We start from the raw sequence: 20,483 nt of genomic DNA, 5'->3' as shown, positions 1-20,483 counted from the left end.
CTGATGTTCCTTGTTGCCATCTCCCTGACAGATTATATGCCTGCATTCTGATTGATTACCTGTTACCGAAGTCTGCTTTGCCAACGCCTACTGGATTATCTGTTTTACCCATTGACTGCCTGTACCGAACCTTTTCTGAAAGTAAAGACTATTCTTTTGAATTTAAGTTTGTGTCTCTGAGTCGTGCAATTGAGACCTCTGCCTAAGTACAACAGCCATTACAGTACGAACTGGCCAGACTATGGACTCAGCTGGCTCCGACACTGTGCGCACTGCGCTTCAATCCCAGGAAAATCGGATCCATCACCATAACGAGCTACTCACCTCTATCTGCCAGGAGATGAGTGGGCTGACAGAAGACTCTTGTCACTTCACCTCCAGTCCTGGCGCCAGTTCCAACCCATGATCCCGCTCCTGTTCCAGTGTCAGTTCCTGTTCCCCTGCTCCCAGCACCAGCTCCTCACCTCTCCAGACTCGAGCGGTTCTCCGGGGACCATGGTAACTGTCGGGCATTCCTGGTTCGGTGTGGGCTGCCCATCTTACTGGCAGGGCCGAAGCCTGGGCTACAGCCGAGTGGGCTAGGTATTCCCCAGTTTGCAATTCCCTGGAGGTTTACTGTAACACTCTCCGTTAGATTTTCGACCACACAACCCCCGGTCGAGAGGCAGCAAGAGCGCTCATGGGCCTGCGTCAGCATGAGGCGGGTGTCCAACTACGCTATCGAGTTCTGCACCCTGGTAGCAGATAGCGGCTGGAATCCCTCCGCTATGTTTGACACTTTTCTTTATGGGCTCTCCCATCCCATCAAAGACCAGTTGGCTCCTCTTGAGCTTCCCCCCGACCTGGATTCTCTTTTTGCTCTAGCCATTAGAATCAACAGTCGTTTTCAGGAGAGAGAGAGAGATCCAGGGCTGCGATTTCTTCGCCCGGCCTGAGGGATCAGTTCACTGCTGATCGTTCTCCTTCGTGGCGTCCTCCCCAACGGTTCAATGCAGTTGGGGAGAGCCAGGCTCACTCCCGAGAAGCATCAGATCAGTATAAGGGAGGGCAGATGCATCTACTGTGCTCAACTAGGTAATTTCACATCTGTTTGTCCAGTAAAAGGCAAGGCTCATCAGTGAAGAACAGGGCACTGGTGAGCCGAATTGTTTCTTCTGCCAATCCCTCTCATTGTTTCACTCCTGCTCAACTAATTTCTTCATCTCAGACTCTCAATCATCCTGTGTTTGTGGACTCTGGAGCGGATGAGAGTTTTATGGATTGGAAGTTTGCTAAAAGACTTGGTCTTGATGTCGTTCCTCTTCCCAAGCCATTAGGGGCCAACGCTCTTCATGGTCGCCAATTGTGCAATTGTGAGTCACTCACCGCACAAAACCGATTCAACTAATCATTGCCAATAACCACACAGAATTCCTGAGCTTCCATTTGTTCAACTCCCCTTTACAGTCTCTCATCCTGGGCTATCCCTGGCTCACTAAGCATAACCCTCACATAGCCTGGTCCACTGGGGAGGTTACGGGTTGGGGCGAGGGATGCTCACCCTCCTGCTTTCCATCTGGAGGAGACTCATGTCCAGCACATTCACCAGGTTCTCCAGTGCCTCCTTGAAAACCAACTCATCATGAAAGCGGAGAAGTGTGAATTCCATGCATCCACCGTTGCTTTCCTTGGATTAATCATCTCGGAGGATAACATTCAAATGGATCCTGCCAAGGTTAGTGTGGTTGCTGAGCGGCCCACGCCAACCGGTCGCAAGTTCGTACAGCGTTTTTTGGGCTTTGCTAATTTTTATAGACGGTTCATCAGGAACTTTAGCACCATTACTGCCCCACTGCATGCCCTCACCTCTTCTTCGGTCAAGTTCCAGTGGTTTCCCCAGGTGGATCAGGCTTTCCGGAGACTGAGGGAGAGCTTCGCCTCGGCACCCGTCCTCACTCTTCCAGATTCCCATCAGCAGTTTGTTGTGGAGGTGGATGCCTCAGACATGAGTGTCGGAGCTGTCCTCTCTCAGCGGTCTCCAGAGGACAACAAGCTTCTTCCCTGCGCCTTCCTCTCCCGGAAACTCTCTCCTGCTGAGAGCAATTATGACGGGGGTAACAGGAAACTGTTGGCCGTCAAGGCGGCTCTGGAGGAATGGAGCCACTGGTTAGACGGAGCAGAGCACCCTTTTTTAGTTTGGACCAACCACAAGAACCTGGAGTACATTCGGACCGCCAAGCGACTCAACTCCAGGCAGGCCAGATGGGCTCTGTTTTTTAATATATTAAATTTTTCTTTGTCCTACTGGCCTGATTCCAAGAATGTTAAGTCTGATGCCCTGTCTCGCCTGTTTGACCCTGAGTCTGCCCCAAGGGCTCCCACCTACATTCTGTCCTCTTCCTGTGTGGTGGGGGCTTTTACATGGGGCATTGAGGAAGAGGTCAGACAGGCCAGTGTTAATATGCCAGTACCGCACGGCTGTCCTCCGAATCGGTTGTTTGTCCCTGTCTCCCATCTCTCTCAGGTGATCCATTAGGCTCACACCTCCCTTCTCTCCTGTCACCCTGGTATACGGCGGACTCTCTTCGTGGTCAGGCAACACTTCTGTTGGCCGTTATTTACATTTTACATTTATGGCATTTAGCAGACGCCTTTATCCAAAGGGACTTACAACAAATACATTGGTTTAAGTAAGTGAATCATCTATCCATCAGGCATCATGCTCAGACCAGGGGCCATAAGCAGTCACAATGCTAGAAGAAGGATTTTTTTTATTAACAGGAGAGAAACTTGTACAGGGGGGTACTGGGGGTGAAGAGGTCTTCAGGAGGGACCGTTAAGATGTAGCCTGAAGAGATGGGTCTTCAATCTATGGCGGAAGATTGGTAGTGACTCTGCAGTCATGACAGGAGTGGGAAGCTCATTCCACCAGCGGGGCCCCAGGACAGTGAAAAGCCGTGACCGAGTAGTGCGGCTGCTGCATCCACGTAGAGGCGATGGTGCCAGGCGTCCAGCTGAGGTGGAAGAGCGGAGTGATCGGGCAGGGGTTTGGGGGCTGACCATTGCTTGCAAGTAGGGAGGGGCTGGTCCCTTTGCCGCCAACGAGTTCTCTACTGTGATGAAGAAGTCTTGGAGAGGGCAGGCTTTCCCTGGGAGGAAGAGCAGCTCTGTCTTGTTAAGGGTGAGTTTGAGGTGGTGGGCTGACATCCAAGCAGGAATGTCTGCAAGACACACAGAGACACGTGTTGCAACCTGTGAGTCAGAAGGGGGGAAAGAGAGAAAGTTGAGAGTTGAGTGTCATCTGCGTAGCTGTGGTAGGAGAAACCATGTGAGGAAATTACTGAGCCAAGAGATTTGTTATAGAGGGAGAACAGTAAGGACCCTAGGACAGAGCCCTGGGGGACCCCAGTGGTGGGGGCTCGTGGAGAGGACAGCGTCACCTGGTAAGAGTGATCGGCCAGGTAGGATGCAAACCAGGAGAGTGCAGAGCCAGAGATGCCCAATTCTGAGAGGGTGGAGAGAAGGATCGGGTGGTTTACTGTGTCGAATGCAGCAGACAGGTCCAAAAGAATGAGAACAGAGGAGAGGGAGGAAGCTTGAGCAGAGTGGAGGGCCTCCGTGACAGCAAGGAGAGCAGTCTCAGTAGAGTTCCCAGCCTTAAAGCTGGATTGGTGAGGGTCAAGGAGGTTGTTCTGAAGGAGGTAGTGAGATAGTTGGTTAGAGACAGCAAGTTCAAGGGTTTTAGATAAGAAGGAGAGAGATACCGGTCTGTAGTTATGGACAGCAGACGGGTCAAGAGTTGGTTTCTTGAGAAGAGGCTTGACTCTGGCTGTCTTGAACTCTGCTGGGACAGATCCTGTGGATAGAGAGGAATTGATTAATGTGGTAAGGAACGGAAGGAGGTCTTTGAAGATGGATTTGAGAAAGGGGGAGGGGATAGGATCGAGGGGACAGGTGGTTGCCCACTTGGATGTAACCAGTTTTAGAACATCATCAGGGGAGAGGGGGGAAAAATCTGATAAACCAGAGACCGGGTGTAGCGCAGTGGGTTTGGGAGGAGAGGTAGCAGTGTTGGTGAGAGGTAGAGGGAAAGAGCTGCTAATGTCATCAGCCTTCTTTTCAAAGTAGGTGACAAAGTCATCCGCAGAGGAGGGAGGAGGAGGGAGGAGGTGGGTTGAGGAGTGAGGAAAATGTGGAGAACAATTTCCTTGGGTCAGAGGCAGAGGATTGAATTTTGGAATGGTAGTAAGAAGCTTTAGCAGCTGATGCAGATGAGGTATAGTTGAGGAGGAAAGAGAGATAAGGGTCTAGGTCATCAGGGAGGCCAGTTTTTCTCCATTTCCTCTCAGCCCGGAGCCCAATTCTATAAGCTTGCAGGGTTTCAGACAGCCAGAGAGCGCGTGGAGAGGATTGTGCCGGCCTTGAGGTCGGTGGACAGAGAGAGTCGAAGGATGAGGAAAGAGTGGACAGGAGGGTGGAGGAGGCTGCATCAGTGGATAGAAGGGAGAAGGATTCAACAGAGGGTAGGGCGGATAAGACAGAGGAAGAGAGAGCAGTGAGTGAGAGGGTATGCCGGTTGCAACGAGAGGATACAGTGTGGGTAGAGACTGACTGGGATTCAAGATTCAAGATTCAAGATTCAAAGTGTTTATTATCATATGCACAGTAGAAAACATGTTTCCCTGTACAATGAAATTCTTGCTTTGCTGTCCGCAGAATGCCAACCAATGTAAAATGTACAATACTAAAAAATATACAATATATACTAAACAAAATGTACAAGATAACAAAATTTAAGGCAGCATGTGATAATAAAAAAGCAACAATAATAATAATAAAACAGTGCAAATGTAAACAGTGCAATTATGCATGTGCAAACTGAAAATTTGACAGTCGGGTTCAGTTATATGAGGTAGTACAGTTATATGAGTTAGTCCATGATTATAATCTCCTATGCGTTGTTTAAGAACCTGATGGCAGTGGGAAAGAAGGAGTTCTTTAGTCTGGTTGTCCTGCATTTAACACTTCTGTACCTCCGGCCTGAGGGTAGAAGTGTGAATAGTCCGTGCTGGGGGTGGGTGGGGTCCTTGAGGATGGAGGCGGCTCTCCTGTGGACTGCGGTGGTAGATGCTCTGCAGAGAGGGCAGTGGAGTCCTGGTGATTTTCTCAGTGGTCTTCACCACTCTCTGCAGGCGTCTGCGGTCCATATCAGTAGTGCTGCCGTACCACACAGTGATACACCTGGTTAGGATGCTCTCAACAATGCAGCTGTAGAAGTTGCTGAGGATCTTGGGCGACATGCCAAACTTCCTCAGCCTCCTCAGAAAGTACAGCCGCTGTTGGGCCTTCTTAACCAGCTGTGTGGTGTTGAGTGTCCAGGTGAGGTCCTCGCTGATGTGGACGCCCAGGTATTTGAAGCTGCTCACCCTCTCTACTTCGAGTTCCCGGATGTACAGTGGCCGATGAGGTCCCCTCTTCTTCCTCATGTCCACTATCATCTCCTTTGTCTTGTCCGTATTGAGGGTGAGGTTGTTGTCGTCACACCATGCTACCAGACTGGCCACCTCCCTCCTGTAAGCCGCTTTGTCCCCACCAGTGATGCATCCTATCACTGCGGTGTCGTCCGCAAACTTTAGGGTGATGTTGTCATTGTGGGAGGCGACACAGTCGTGGGTGAACAGGGTGTAGAGGATGGGGCTGAGGACGCATCCCTGTGGAGTGCCAACATTTGTAATAATGCTGGCTGAAGTCCTATTACCAATCCTGACAGACTGGGGCCTGCCAGTCAAAAAGTCTAGGAGCCAGTCACAGAGGGTGGGGTGCAGGCCAAGTGTGGACATTTTGTGGATGAGTCTGTGGGGGATGACCGTATTAAAAGCGGAGCTGTAGTCTACAAAGAGCGTCCTGATGTAGGAGTCTTTGTTTTCCAGGTGGGAGAGGGAATACTGGAGGACAGCAGCGATAGCGTCTGAGGGCGTCTGAGGGGGAGGAGGGGGAGGATTTGAGATGAATGGTCTGATGGAAGTCTCTCTGGACTCACAGGGTTACCCCCCTCGGAAGGTGACACCACAATTCTGATGGTGGTGGCCAGGTTTTCTAAAATGGTGCACTTCATCCCTCTGCCTAAATTGCCATTCGCCAAGGAGATGGCGGAGGCAATGTTGTTTCATTCTGTATCCATGGATTCCCTAGGGATGTGGTGTCAGATTGGGGGCCACAATTCATCTCTGGGTTCTGGAAGGCGTTCTGCTCGCTTCTCTGTGCCACTGTCAGCTTCTCCTCCGGGTACCATCCCAAGTCCAATGGCCAGAGTGAGCAGCTCAACCAGGAGCTGGAGACCTGCCTTCGGTGTCTCGTGTCTCAGAACCCAGCCACTTGGAGTAAGCACCTAATACATTTGGGATTGAGTGAGTGGTGAAGCCTGTTCTCCAGTCTGAGTAAATTAGTTTAATCTTGTTCTAATCAAAGTGCTGTTTAGTTGTTTGTTTTGTTGTGGCTATCCTGCCTTAAGCTCTGATAAGTAGTTTCTATTGAAAGCCACCTGTTTGAAGTCAATAGCTGTGAAGTGTTGTCAATCTCCAGTGGGAGGGCCTAAACACTATCCTGCCAGGTATTTAACTCCTGCTCACCCTGGACCAGGACTAATATCTCTCGGCTCTGTAATTTATTCACATGGTTTCTCCTATCACACCTACGCTGATGGCACTCAACTTTTTCTTCTCTTTCTTCTGACTCACAGGTGGCAACACGTGTCTTGGCATGTCTTGCTGACATTTCTGCTTGGAGGTCAGCCCACCACCTCAAGCTCAACCTTGACAAGACTGAGCTGCTCTTCCTCCCAGGGAAAGCCTGCCCTCTCCAAGACGTCTTCATCACAGTAGAGAACTCTACTGTGACCTCCTCCCATACAGCCAAGAACCTTGGGGTGATTCTTGACAACCACTTATCTTGTGCAGTGAACATCACAGCGACAGCAAGCTCCTGTAGATTCTCCTGTAGAAGGAGAGTCCGCTGGTTCCTGCGTCCAGGCCACCCCCACCCCTCCGGGTCATTGATGGAGGACCAGTATATACGGTTAAGCGGCTCCTGGCAGTTTGTTGTTGAGATCGGGATCGTCAGTACCTGGTGGACTGGAAGGGGTACAGGTCTGAGGAGAGGTCTTGGGATCCCACCAGGAACATTGTGGACCCTGACCTCATCCAGGAGTTCCCTGGGACATCAGGTGCCGTCCCTAGAGGGGGGGATACTGTAACGTCTCGTCCTGTTTCTTAGTTTATGTTTGTCTTTGTTTCATGTTATTCATTTATCGTTTCCTGTTTATTTTTGTGTTTCTCACCTTGTCTCTCGTTTCAGACACTTCACCACCTGCCCTTGTGTGTAGTCTACGTGCTCACCTGTCTCTGTGCCAGTTTGTCTTTGTTCCTTGTGTCAAGCTTACAAGCAATCTTTACTAGTGTTTATGTTTTCCCGGTTTTTGATCTTCGTTTTCCTGATGTTCCTTGTTGCCATCTCCCTGATGGATTATATACCTGCATTCTGATTGATTAACTGTTACCGAACTCTGCTTTGCCAACCCCTACTGGATTATCTGTTTTACCCATTGACTGCCTACCCGTGTACCAAACCTTTTTTGAAAGTGAAGACTATTCTTTTGGATTTAAGTTTGTGTCTCTGAGTCGTGCAATTGAGACCTCTGCCTAAGTACAACAGCCATTACACTTTTCAACCCATTTATCTAATCTAATCTATAATTATCCATTTATCTAATCTAATCTTTATCTATATCGATTTGTCTATTCTAATCTATCTCTATCCCTCTCTCTCGCCTCATTTCACCTGCACCTCCCTTCAACTTGCTAGTTAGTATGCTGTCACCCTGTGTTTGTTTGGCTAGCCAGCTTGTGCTCATTGATGGGGCTGTACTCTCTCTCCTTAATCCTCTCTGGACATCAAGCTCCATCATCGGTCAGATGAGCCTGCTAGAACATGTAAGTAGCTAGCTAGCTAGGTGTTCCCCAATCCAATTACAATGTTACTCAGCTAGTTAGCTAGCATAGCTGGGCTAAAACGTCTAGCAAACTAGCTTCTTTAGGGGTTAGATTTATAAAGTGCTGTATTATACTTGTTAGCTAATGTCAGTCAGTCTCCCAAAATTGGCAGCATATTGGTTATTGTTAGCTGTATGTTAGATGTATGTTACAGTAGCAAAATAATTTGGCAGGCAGACCCTGATGGATAACTAATTTCACTCTTATCCCGGTCTCCCTCACCCAGTCTCCCAGTCCCATTCCCCAGCAAAAAATCATGTGCCAAAACTACAGCGCCTGTTGGGTGCCAGTGTCAGCCAAAACCCATCTTCAAAAGGGATATTATTGTTATTCTGGCCACTGCCAGACAGAGCTAGGCATGCTACATAGACAGAAAACTGTGGGCACACAGCTGTCAAAAAGAGCCAAGGTGTGTATTCATGTTTAGATTGTTGATTCAAGACAATTGATTCTAATACCATAGAGGTCTAATACAATAGAGGTACAACAAGCTCATTCCTTGTTGTTGAGAATTGCAGTAGCTACCATATTCAACTAAACTCATTGTAGAACATTTTGATTGGTGTAGACTCATGTAATTGGGGTCAGGGACCATATACTGATTGCATGATAGATTTACTATGATAAATGAACAATGACTTCTACATTTCAGTAATTATTATAACAAATTTGTGTAGCCTCCCAAGCAAAGGTTCCAACAAAGACTGTTGGTGTGGGCCCTGCCACCAGGGCTGTGCAATGCCTTATTTCAACGCCCCGTAGAGCTGCTGGGCCCTACGACTCTCCACCTTCCAAGTGGCCGCGGTTGGAGTTGTCCAATGTGCCATCCTTGCTGGAGTCAGAGGATACATCAATTCTGCATCCAGACGACTCCACATATCAACCAAGCATGACAGATGATGACTGTACAATTGATCAGTTAGTCATATATATGCTGCCTGTGATCATTTGCAGTATGTTAACCTGTAATGAACATATTGTGCAATGTCATTTCCTGTCTTTTTCTCCCCTCAACAGACCACCCATCAAATCGGTCCAATACATGGTAAAGTACATTGTGTACGAAGACTGTCTCCTTGAACTGTTCAAGAACACAAGAGGGACATTTCTCTCTATGGACCAAAGATGCACCCACCAGAGTTGCATGTGCACCAGGCAGTGGAAGAGCCAGCCCCTTATAAGCAGCGCTCCTATAGGGAATGTACACCTCTCTGCTGCTATCTACTTCACTGGGTGTTCTATCATCCAGACAAATGAGGTATGGCACCAATTTATACAATTTACACAACAAACCCACAACAGAGGTGTGGAAAGGGAGATGTCAGTCCTGTCTATACAGTTATTGACCGATGTCAATAATTACTTTACCAGATTCTGTCAGCTCTGCGTGTGAAGACCATGGCAAGGACAGCCTTCAAGAACCATGTTCGGGCCGACATTCTGCCTTTCATCATCTCCAAATGGAAGACAGACCAGGCAGACATTCTGCAGGACCTGAAGCAAAGGCAGGAACTCACTGGGGCACTCTGCAAAATGTTGGACATATTCAATGATGGATCCCCTCTTCCCGGTGTGCCTGCATCCGCCTTCTACAGACATATCCAAGTGGCTGCAGCCTGGTAAGCATTGAATTATATTTCATTTCATGGATTAACTATTCAGCATGCGTGCATGTTTTCTGTATGTATTCCAATGTATATCTTCTATATTTCCTTTGTATGTGTATCTTGTTTATTTTTTCTAGCAACCAAGCCTTTCTACGGGCTTGAGAAAGTGCCAATATGTTGCAAAGCTCAGCCTTCTCCACCAGACAACTGCCTTGAAGGGGTTCCACAGTATTATCCTTCGGTTTGCAACTAAGAATGTTGCATTTTCCTACCTTGGAATACTGTGCAATTAGATAGAAATAGCTCTGTCGTAAACATTCAGTAATATTCAATACACATTGTGTGCTATTCCTAATAAAATCACTTTCATTTCAGGCTTTACCTGGCAGCATTCTGCTTCAATGACAATGCTGGACGCAGCCAGGCGATAACTGCAGCTGGAGACCGACAGTACAAGGTCTGCTTTCCCAAGGCCAAGAAGGGGGGATATGCCATCAAACCAGTGAAGACCCCAGGAATATATGGTGAGTCAAAAGTTTTAATTGGAAATTGTCAACTACAAAACATGGATTGGAAATATGATAGGATGATGATATAATAGATATATAGATATATGATGATATAATAGGAAGCATTTTTTTAAATGTTATTTAGGATACATTGATGAGCTTATGAACCTCCTCTTCAACGATGTCATCAATGACCCTGCTTCCTACATCATGGAACTGGATGCTGTGTTGGTGCCAGAATCCCTGTGTGCCCAGTACGAGCGACCAGAGAAGGCAGATGCCATTACAACCTACGTGTCCCAGTTCAGTCGTCAAGGGGTCTAAACGCGGTGTATTCTGCCTCTTCATCTGGACACTCCTGATGAATTTGGAGCACCACACAGGAAGGTATCACCACCCTGTTACACCTTCCAAGATAGCTCCAGCACCATCTTAGGAACTGCCTGTAGGCCAGGTAGCGGGTGCGCCTGTAATAAATGTATGACACAAATAATTGTACATGATTAAGTCTGTGGTCATTAATCTTTCATAGTATTTCATAGTATATGTCTGATTGTAACATGTCTGCATTCTCTGGGTGAAGCCCACATGAGTCGTTCATCTTGTGGTGCAATTAATCCATCCTCAATAATGTGAGTGGCATATTCATTGTTTCCCCACAAGTATGAATGATCAAATGCTATAAAAAAGATCCCAAATGGATTGTCTTTATAGTCTAACCTGTCAGCCCTCCCTCTGTCTGTATGCTTTTGTTTTACAGTGTTGTATGATGTATAAAGCTCTACTCTGAACCTGTCATCCTCTTGAAGACATGATGATTTTGACCTGATGGCTTGATTGAATAGCCAATGAGTCAATGTCAAAGAGTGTAGTCTCCCTTGTGTCATTCAATGAGAGAGAGAAAGAGAGAGAGAAGCTGTAGTCTCCCTTGTGTCATTCAATGAGAGAGAGACAGAGAGAGAGAAGCTGTAGTCTCCCTTGTCATTCAATGAGAGAGAGACAGAGAGAGAGAAGCTGTAGTCTCCCTTGTCATTCAATGAGAGAGAGACAGAGAGAGAGAAGCTGTAGTCTCCCTTGTCATTCAATGAGAGAGAGACAGAGAGAGAGAAGCTGTAGTCTCCCTTGTCATTCAATGAGAGAGAGACAGAGAGAGAGAAGCTGTAGTCTCCCTTGTCATTCAATGAGAGAGAGAAGCTGTAGAATAACTTTTCCCAACACTCAGTTTACTCAGCTTAGGAACTTTTAAAACAATAAACATGGTATCGTTTTAATTTACTTACTGTACGCTGTTCTCTGTCTGATTGGTATGGGTCCATGATCTGCCCTACACTGATTGAATGCATTTTGGAGGGAATAGGGGTTCAGGCACACAGTCCCCGGCCAGGATGTAAGGTCATGCACCTGGGATCTTCAGGAAGCTCTTCGCACCTGTTCATTACCTATTAAAGAATGAAGTTGTACCAACTAGCTACATTTGAAACATTTTAAAATCAAACCTCATACTACTGCACTTGCTAACATTATTTAGCAAATCATAGCATTACAACCCCCTCTGCTACTGGGCTATGGTGGCTCTGGTAAACAGGCTAAACTCACCATTCGGTAACAATTTGCGCAGAACGCAAGTTTCGTTGTGGTGGGACCTCTGCCTTTTCTTTGAAATCAGAGTCAGAAGGTTCATGCATACATGGCTGAATGAGACCGATTCTCCCTGCTAGCGCCATCTGTAGCTAGCTACAGTGGATTCAGAAAGTATTCACACCCCTTCACTTTTTCCACATTTTGTTATGTTATGTTACAGCCTTATTCTAAAATGGATTCAATTCATTTTTTCCCTCATCAATCTACACACAATACCCCATAATGACAAAGTGAAAACAGGTTTTTAGAAATGTTTTTATTTAGAAATATATTAAAAATAAAAAACTGATATCACATTTACATAAATATTCAGACCCTTTACTCAGTACTTTGTTGAGGCACCCTTGGCAGCGATTACAGCCTCTAGTCTTCTTGGGTATGATGCTACAAGCTTGGCACACCTGACAAAACTGTGTTTTATCATACTTATTGACGGTTTATTAGGTTAAAATGTTGGTGGATGTTTAAAATGATAGTCAACACAATTGGACCCATTTAATGTTGACTTGCCAGAACCTTTAACATGGTAGAGTTTGGTGAATCTCACTCCTCCTCAGGTTTGGTCACTGTATTCACCTTCCTGTAGTCTGTACAGAAGCAATAAGAGCCATCAAGTTTGTTAACCAACAAGCAATGAGAACTCCAAGCAGTGGAGCTCAGCTCAGCAGTACCATTTTTCAACTTTCTGCAACCGAGCATATTTTACTGGATTGACTCGGTATGCATGCTGTTTGATTGGAATTGCAATGTCAAATGCAAATGATTGAAATCAATGTCACGCTCCACTACATAAGTTTGACTGGGTACATCAAGGAACAGAGTAGGGTAAGAGGCGATCAAGTGAATTATATCATTCCTCTCAGAACCAGAACAATGCAGTTGGAAGTCTAAATCGTTCAACACCTCATAGTTCCAGACATCCTCATCACTGTCCTCCCTGCAAGAAGCTGGTTGAGGGGGCATAGCACAAGACAAAGCAACAGGTTTCACATCAAACATCCCCTTCGATTGATGATCACAATACGGTTTGTTGATGTGACACTTCTTGGCCCTACTGTCAGGAGTAGAGCGATAGGATAGTCAGGATCAGTGACCTTTCGTTTCACAACGTATGGTCCTTGGTAGGCAGCTTTTCTTTTCTTGAAACGCCAGTGATACCCACCTTTCATTACATTACAGTGATACCCACCTTTCATTACATTACAGTGATACCCACCTTTCATTACATTACAATGATACCCACCTTTCATTACATTACAGTGATACCCACCTTTCATTACATTACAATGATACCCACCTTTCATTACATTACAATGATACCCACCTTTCATTACATTTTTGGTGCTGAATCCCAGGGATTCTTGGACCACCTCTCTGACAGCAAACAACACCAAATGAACACCCTCATCCCAGTCCCTATCAAACTCCAAACAGTACGCCCGCAGCATTGAAGTTCAAGCCTCAGATTGGACGTTACAAGGTACATTGAGAAGAACTTGACCAGAGATTTAGCTATTGCCGGGGATGTTATCTTCCACTCTTGGTTCTAGGCAATGGGCCCACACAATCCACCAGTTCATTTTCAAATGCTATAATGGGGCCGATATGTCAGCTAGCCTCCATTTACACATCAGAACACCGTTCCAAGAGGTAAAGTATCCAAGAGGTACAGACTCAATTTCATCGGCAGAAGTTGTATCACCAAAGAAAGAGGATATAGTGGCATCTTTCCTCTGTTCTACTACAACAGAATGAAGGAAACAGCCTCCACATGAAGACAGGCAATCAGCCCCACCACTTCAGGACCCGACACTAGATCAGATTATGTTCAGGGCAAAATAATCAGGCATTAAGTGTCCAGGTTTTTTACAGTAGAAACACGTCTGTGTCCCCTCTCCCGTTCACCACCATCAGTAGGCTTAGCAGTCTCTTTATCAAGCCTAATGAACCGGTGACTTCCTGACGAGGTTCATCACTCTGGCGTGGAGGTCTCTCGTGAAACACAGTTCTAACACACCAGCATCAGCAACAGTGGAGGTTTTCTGTTCATTGAGGTAATGAAGCCGAGGAATATTGTCACTCACTCACTAAATATAATTTTGATCTAAAATATGTGAAAACTGTTCTTACTTTTTGGTAGAAATGGAGCCCAGAGTTTGTTAATGCTATATGTGTGTATGTTTGTCTGTCTAAGTTATCTGTGTGTGTCTGTGTGTGTCTGTGTGTCTGTGTGTGTGTGTGTGTGTGTGTGTGTGTGTGTGTGTATGTGTGTGCCATTGTTATGATGTATTCATAACAATGATGTATGATGTACAGATGTTTTGCGCAGTAATGCCTTTTTACTCAAGTAAAACTTAAGAGCAGAATTGTGGCCACTTATGATGTTAATTTAAAATTATGCTTCAATGCAAACCTAGTTGGTACATACAGTAGTTTACAGATGTCATTCAATACAGTATGTCTTCTTTATTGTTGTAAGTTATCTCATGTGTGTAGTGTACAAAGGTCATTTACTGTAATTCAAGGCAAGATCTGACCCAGTGAAGGTGGCTCAGGGAATCTGCCAGACCAAATGAGGCCTTTTTACATTTGATTTTAATCTGGTAACACGGCCGAGTTCCAGACAGATTTAGGGAACCTTTGCTGAATTGCTGGGAAATCGTGGAGAGAAGATTTGTTCTAAACCCAGGGGCCAATTGCATAAACTTAGACCTAGACTTTGACTAATGAGTCTAACTGTTAGACTTCTAATTTCACCTGTTGCATAAAAGTGACTTACACTTGGCTAACCTAAGTCCTACTGAAGTCCTCCTTACCTAGGAAGCGTAAGACACGGAAAACAAAACTAAAACATGGCTGTTGATAAGTGTATTAGTGTTAGCAACTGAACATTTCTTAATTATGCAACTACAACAAAACAGAGCACGGGTGCTGGCAAATCTTTTAATAAAGTGACATATTAGGTTAGCTAGATAATGTTTTCCAAACTAAATGAGCCTCCCAATTAGATTTGGAAAGGCAAACTTGCTAGCTAGTTAGGCAAATTTGCTACCTTGCCAGTTATCTGGCTAGTTAGTTACAGTAGCTAGTTCCCATGGTTGGCAATAAACAAACTAAGCATATGTGCATGGATATATTTCATTTTGCCTTTTGTTTATGTCCCTTATATAACAAAAAAAAATACAAAAAAATTCTTACGTTTCCTTTGTAAGGAGGACTTCAGTAGGACTTAGGCTAAGTGTAAGTCACTTTTATGCAACAGATGAAATTAAACTATCCTAACTCTGTTTTCACAAACACAACCTTAACATAAGTGATAAACTGGTTCATGCTGCCTACACTCCTGTGTGCTCTGACACACAGACCACACTGGATGGCTTGCCTGCTCCACACGGACACTATCTGTGTTATCACTTTTTGTGTTTTTCAAGTTATGGTATCTAGAGCGTCCCTGTAACCCAATGTGGGGTCTTTTGACTCTGTGCACCATGATTAAATGATACAGTTTTAACTGCATACCAGACAATGCTCCTTGTCCCTTTTTCATGGTATTTCCTGTATGGATTTGGGCACTCAGCTACTATCCACTACCACCCTCTGAGCTACTGTATTGCTGGCTGACATGCGGTTACACAGTGGGACATTTCTGGCTGATTCATGGCAGACCAATCGGGGCTACTTAAGGACCATAATTCCAAACCAAATGTGGGCCGGAAAAAAGTGGCCAATGTATGCCAGGTCCGACCCAGGTACATTTTGTTATCTGAGCCTAATGTTATTAATGAGCAATACATCTTTTTATTGATCAAATGAGACACTGTCCCATTGCCTTGCAAGTTTCACCTGGGACTGGAAACATATAAGATTAGGCAACGGCACCTCATACACAATAGTTTTTACTAAGTTTTACTGAGTTTTGATACTCAGGCTTCATTGGTATACTGGTTGAGTTTTAGACATTCTCTGGATTATTGATGAGGATCTAATCGGATCCATGGTTTGATGTTATGTGTAGGCCTAAGTAAAAACATGTTCCTCCACTTCAGAATAAACATAAGGAAAAAGTTGATCAAGTCATGGGAATTGATAGCATTTAGCCTTCTACCCACGATATGGCATTACTCAGTAAGACTCAAAATGTAGTGAGATCTACAACCCTATGGGAGAGTCGGAGAGGGCTGTGTTTCCACCATGCAGGTTGATTCTGAGGACTTGGGGAGAGCAGGGGGGAGCAAACTATCGACATAAGGACCAAAGAGGTGTCAATGAAAGTCAAGGAAACCATTAGCTGAACATGTATTTTTAAAAATATCAGAAACATAGCCAAAACCTTAGGCTTGCCAAAAACAACAGTTCGGAACATCAATACAAATGAAAAGAAAGCACTGGTGACCTCAGCAATCACAAATGGGCTGGTAGGCCAAGGAAAACTTCTACAGTGGATGACAAAAGAATGCTCAGCACAATAAAGGAAAACCCCTAAACAACTGTCCCACAGATCAGAAACACTCTCTAGGAGGTTGGCGTGAATGTTTCAGAGACTACCATCTGTCACCAGCCGAACTACAGAGGCTTCACTGGAAGGTGCAAACCACTAGTTATCCTCAAAAAGGATAATCGGGTTTTGGGATAGGGGGACTCTGCATAAAAAGTGTTGGCATTTCAAAATGGTGAAACCAATATGTACCATCAAATAAAAGCTGAAAAGCTGAGAATCCATACTTTAACCTCATAGTAATTATTTGATTTAAAATCCAATATTTTGGAGTCTAGAACCAAAAGAAGGAACAACGCTTCAGTCTCCCATTACTTACGCTGGGGCATTTTAAATGCTTCTAAACATGACTCCATACCAAAGTAACTAATGGTTTATATTGTGTTTCCACGCTTTTGTAACATACAAGTAACAGTTGTCCAATAGACTAGCCTAGCCATACAATGGGAGGGCACAGTACACACTGCAGACCTAGTCCCCTAACCCCGTTGCAAAAATGTCCCAAAAAAAGGACCTGGGGCCATTGCCCAGGGCTTTTTTGGGGACTTTTTTGGTCAGTTACCGGAGATGGAAGTCTGAGGCTTTGGGTTAAGCCCGGGTACGAAAGGTGATGGTGGAAATGCACCATAAACGTACATAAAGCGATAGAAGAAGAAGAGGGGGAAACTAAAATTTTTGCTGTTTTGCTGAGCAGACCTTTGACACTTAGCTTAAATGTTTAGCGGGCTCATTGGCTTCATTGGCTCTGGAGCGGAATGATGAATGACGTTCCAGTGGAATCAGTCTTTCATCTCAGAGGGCTATTTCCACCCCATCGGGCTCATGAAAGCAGATCATAATCAATTTTTCTGTATTTATCCTGCCACCCTCACAGGCTGTTGCTGTAACGGTCATTTTAACCTGCATACTCGCAGGCCAGGACATGTGACATGCCTCATGTTTTTACAAAGTAAAAGCTCTTTTAAAAGCTTTTTTAAAGGAGCATGTGTCAAGATGATTGATATTGCCATATGTTCTCAATCTGCATAACCAAATCTTGCTCTGCAGGGAAAAAGGCACAGTCAAATCCCCTGCCTCCTCCTCTTCCTTGTCTCATTCCAGTAATGTGTGTGCCCCTCTCCCCTCCTCATGGTTATTCATAGGAGGCTTCCTTCTCTTACCTCCCAGTGAGCCTATCTCCTGTCTCATGTGTACAGGTGTCTCCTACACATGACCCCAATGTCACCTGCAGGAAACCATCATGTGTTTTATCTCTGTTTACACTGCCTGATTTATTTAAGATCCTAACATTGTTTGGTTACTCAGGAAGAGAGATTGGTAGGACATGCAGCCATATATTGAAAAATGTTTCATTGCATCTATCATCACAGACTCAGGATAATGAGCAGAAGGCTAGGGTAGACCCCAGGCAATGCACTGATATTGACAATGAGTTCCGTTTGAGGGAGGCTTTGGTTGATATTCTGCCTTTCTGTGTGGCTTATTCCTTATCTCTCCCTGCCCTGTTCTGTGTCTGTTTCACATACAGTGCCGATAGAAAGTCATCATACCCTGTGAAATCTTTACCTTTTGTCACATTACACCCTGGAAATTAAAATAAATCAAATCTAACTTTTTTGAGCTGTATGTACACATTATAACCCTCATCATCAAAGTGAAAATAAACATTTTAAAAATTCTGGACAATTATTAAAAATTAATTAGTGAAATACCTGGTTTGGTTAAGTGATCAGCCCCTTAGAGTACCATTATAAACTTGCTCAGGTGCAACCAATCAACTTCCAGATCAAACACCAGGCTAATTGCCCCCCACCTGACATCAATTATAGTGGTTTTGATTACTTCAGAATAAAACCAGCTGTTTCTTGAGGATTCCACTACTAGAAGTGCATGGTTCTGCAAAGAATTCACCATGGTTGGAAAAGTACTTTCAAAAGGCCTCCGGCATAAAGTTGTAGGAAGGCACAAGTTAGGTGAAGGCTACAAAAAGATTTTGAAGGCTTTAGCTATCCCTCTGAGTACCATTCAGAGCATCATTAAGAAGTGGAAGGCATATGGCACCACCAACACCTTGCCTAGATCAGGCCGTCAGTCCAAACTGGATGGCCGAGCCAGGAGGACATTGATCAGAGAAGCTACCAAGAGGCCAAAGGCAACTTTGAAGGACTTATAAGTCTTTATGGCTGGGACTGGTCTGTCTGTGCATGTGACAACAATCTCACAAGCTTTACACAAAGCTGGCCTGTATGGCAGGGTAGCAAGAAAGAAGCCTTTTCTGAAAAAGTGCCACACTCAGTCTCGTTTGTGCTATGCAAAAACACACCTGGAAGATTCTGTTGCCATGTGGGAAAAGGTTTTATGGTCAGACGAGACTAAGATTGAACTTTTTGGACTGAACTCCAAGCGCTATGTTTGGCGAAAACCAATCACAGCACATCACCCAAAACACACCATACCTACTGTGAAGCATGGTGGTGGCAACATTATGTTGTGGGGATGTTTCTCTTCAGCGGGGACTGGGCAATTGGTCAGGATTGAAGGGAAAATGGATGCTGCCAAGTACACCCAAATTCTTGAGGACAACCTGCATCCCTCTGCTAGACAGCTGAAGATGGGCAGGTCATTCACCTTCCAACACGACAACGATCCTAAACATACCGCCAAAAGAACAACGCAGTGGCTTAAGGATAGAAAGGTGAATGTCCTTGAGTGGCCAAGTCAGAGCCCTGACTTAAATCCGATAGAAAATCTGTGGATGGACTTGAAGAGAGCAGTCCATCGCCGCTCACCACGGAATTTGACTGAACTTGAACAATTCTGCAAGGAAAATGGGCAAATATTCTCCAATCTAGGTATGCACAGCTAGTAGAGACATATCCAAACAGATTGATGGCTGTAATTGCAGCAAAAGGTGGCTCTACAAAGTATTAAATCAGGGGACTGATGACTTTTCCAACCCTGTTATTCTTGTTTTTCATTTTTTATAAATTTTCAGAACTGTCACCTTTTTTTTTCCGTTAGTTTGATGTTGTATGGCTAAATTTGTACATGAAGCTGGAAAAAGTTTTTTTTTAAGGGGTTTTGATTTCAGGCTGTACGACAAATATAGTAACTATTTCAAAGGGGTATGATGACTTTCTATAGGCACTGTACCTCCACCATGCCTGTTAGAGCAACACTGAGATGAATAGTCAAACATAAGATGCATATGGGAGGAAGGATCATTTGTATAAAAATGCTTTTCATTTGTTTTATTATATCTCAAATTTCTTCTCACAATTGGATTAGGTAGTATCAATGATACACTTGATAACGATGCAGCCCAGATATTCACTAATTGGCTTATTCGATACTTGCTCTTCGATGTTTCATTGGTGTATTAGTATCAGTGAATTTTAAAAAGAAAAAAGAAAGGGAATGTAGTTTTGCACCATAGGCTACAGGAGCCATTGACGCTGTCATCATCGGCACGGAACACGGGCTTCTCCAGGTCGTCATTGATTTTGTTAGACAATTAAATGTGCATTGAACCAATAGTATGTGTTTCTGTTAGTTTGAATGATTACTTTTTGGCAAATTAGAAAAGTGATTTTTGTTAAATACATTATGTTTTGTAAACTTGGGAGTCACAATGTACCTCTTAGTGAAACACTTCCTATATGTGCCTGCAACACAAGGCAAGCAGAGAGCTTAATTCGAGGAGTTTTATCCCGCCACAGAAAGAATATGTATATGACTTATTAAGAAACAGACATGGTTGGTGGTCCTAAACAGATTTACAATTGTAAATTACCTCTTGTGCCATGCATATGCCCGATGTGTTACTAGAGCAACACCCAACACCGTCCACCGACTGGAACTGAAAAACGTATGCTGTATCGCAGTATGCTCAGACTGTAACCTACTATGTGACGCGCGGTTGTGGCTGATTGAGTGCAGCTCTACGAATCCTTTATTTTTTGCGCATTCGGGAACGCCTGTGGCACAAACGCAAGCCCCACCTCGCCTCACCCCTGTGTGTCAGGAGTGACAGCGGTGGTGCGGCAGAAGCAAAGTCAGAGACAATCTGATCTTGATACGCAGAGTGCCATATTGATCAACCGATTGCCGAATGTCTGTTGGATGTGCGGGGACGTTGTTTAGGCTATACCGTTTGTTGCATGATAATTGCATGAAAAAACAGCAATACGTCGCTTATCGCAGA

Source organism: Argentina silus (genome assembly GCF_951799395.1).
Source record: "Argentina silus genome assembly, chromosome: X".
NCBI classification, from domain to species: domain Eukaryota; kingdom Metazoa; phylum Chordata; class Actinopteri; order Argentiniformes; family Argentinidae; genus Argentina; species Argentina silus.
This window is presented reverse-complemented; position numbering follows the sequence as displayed.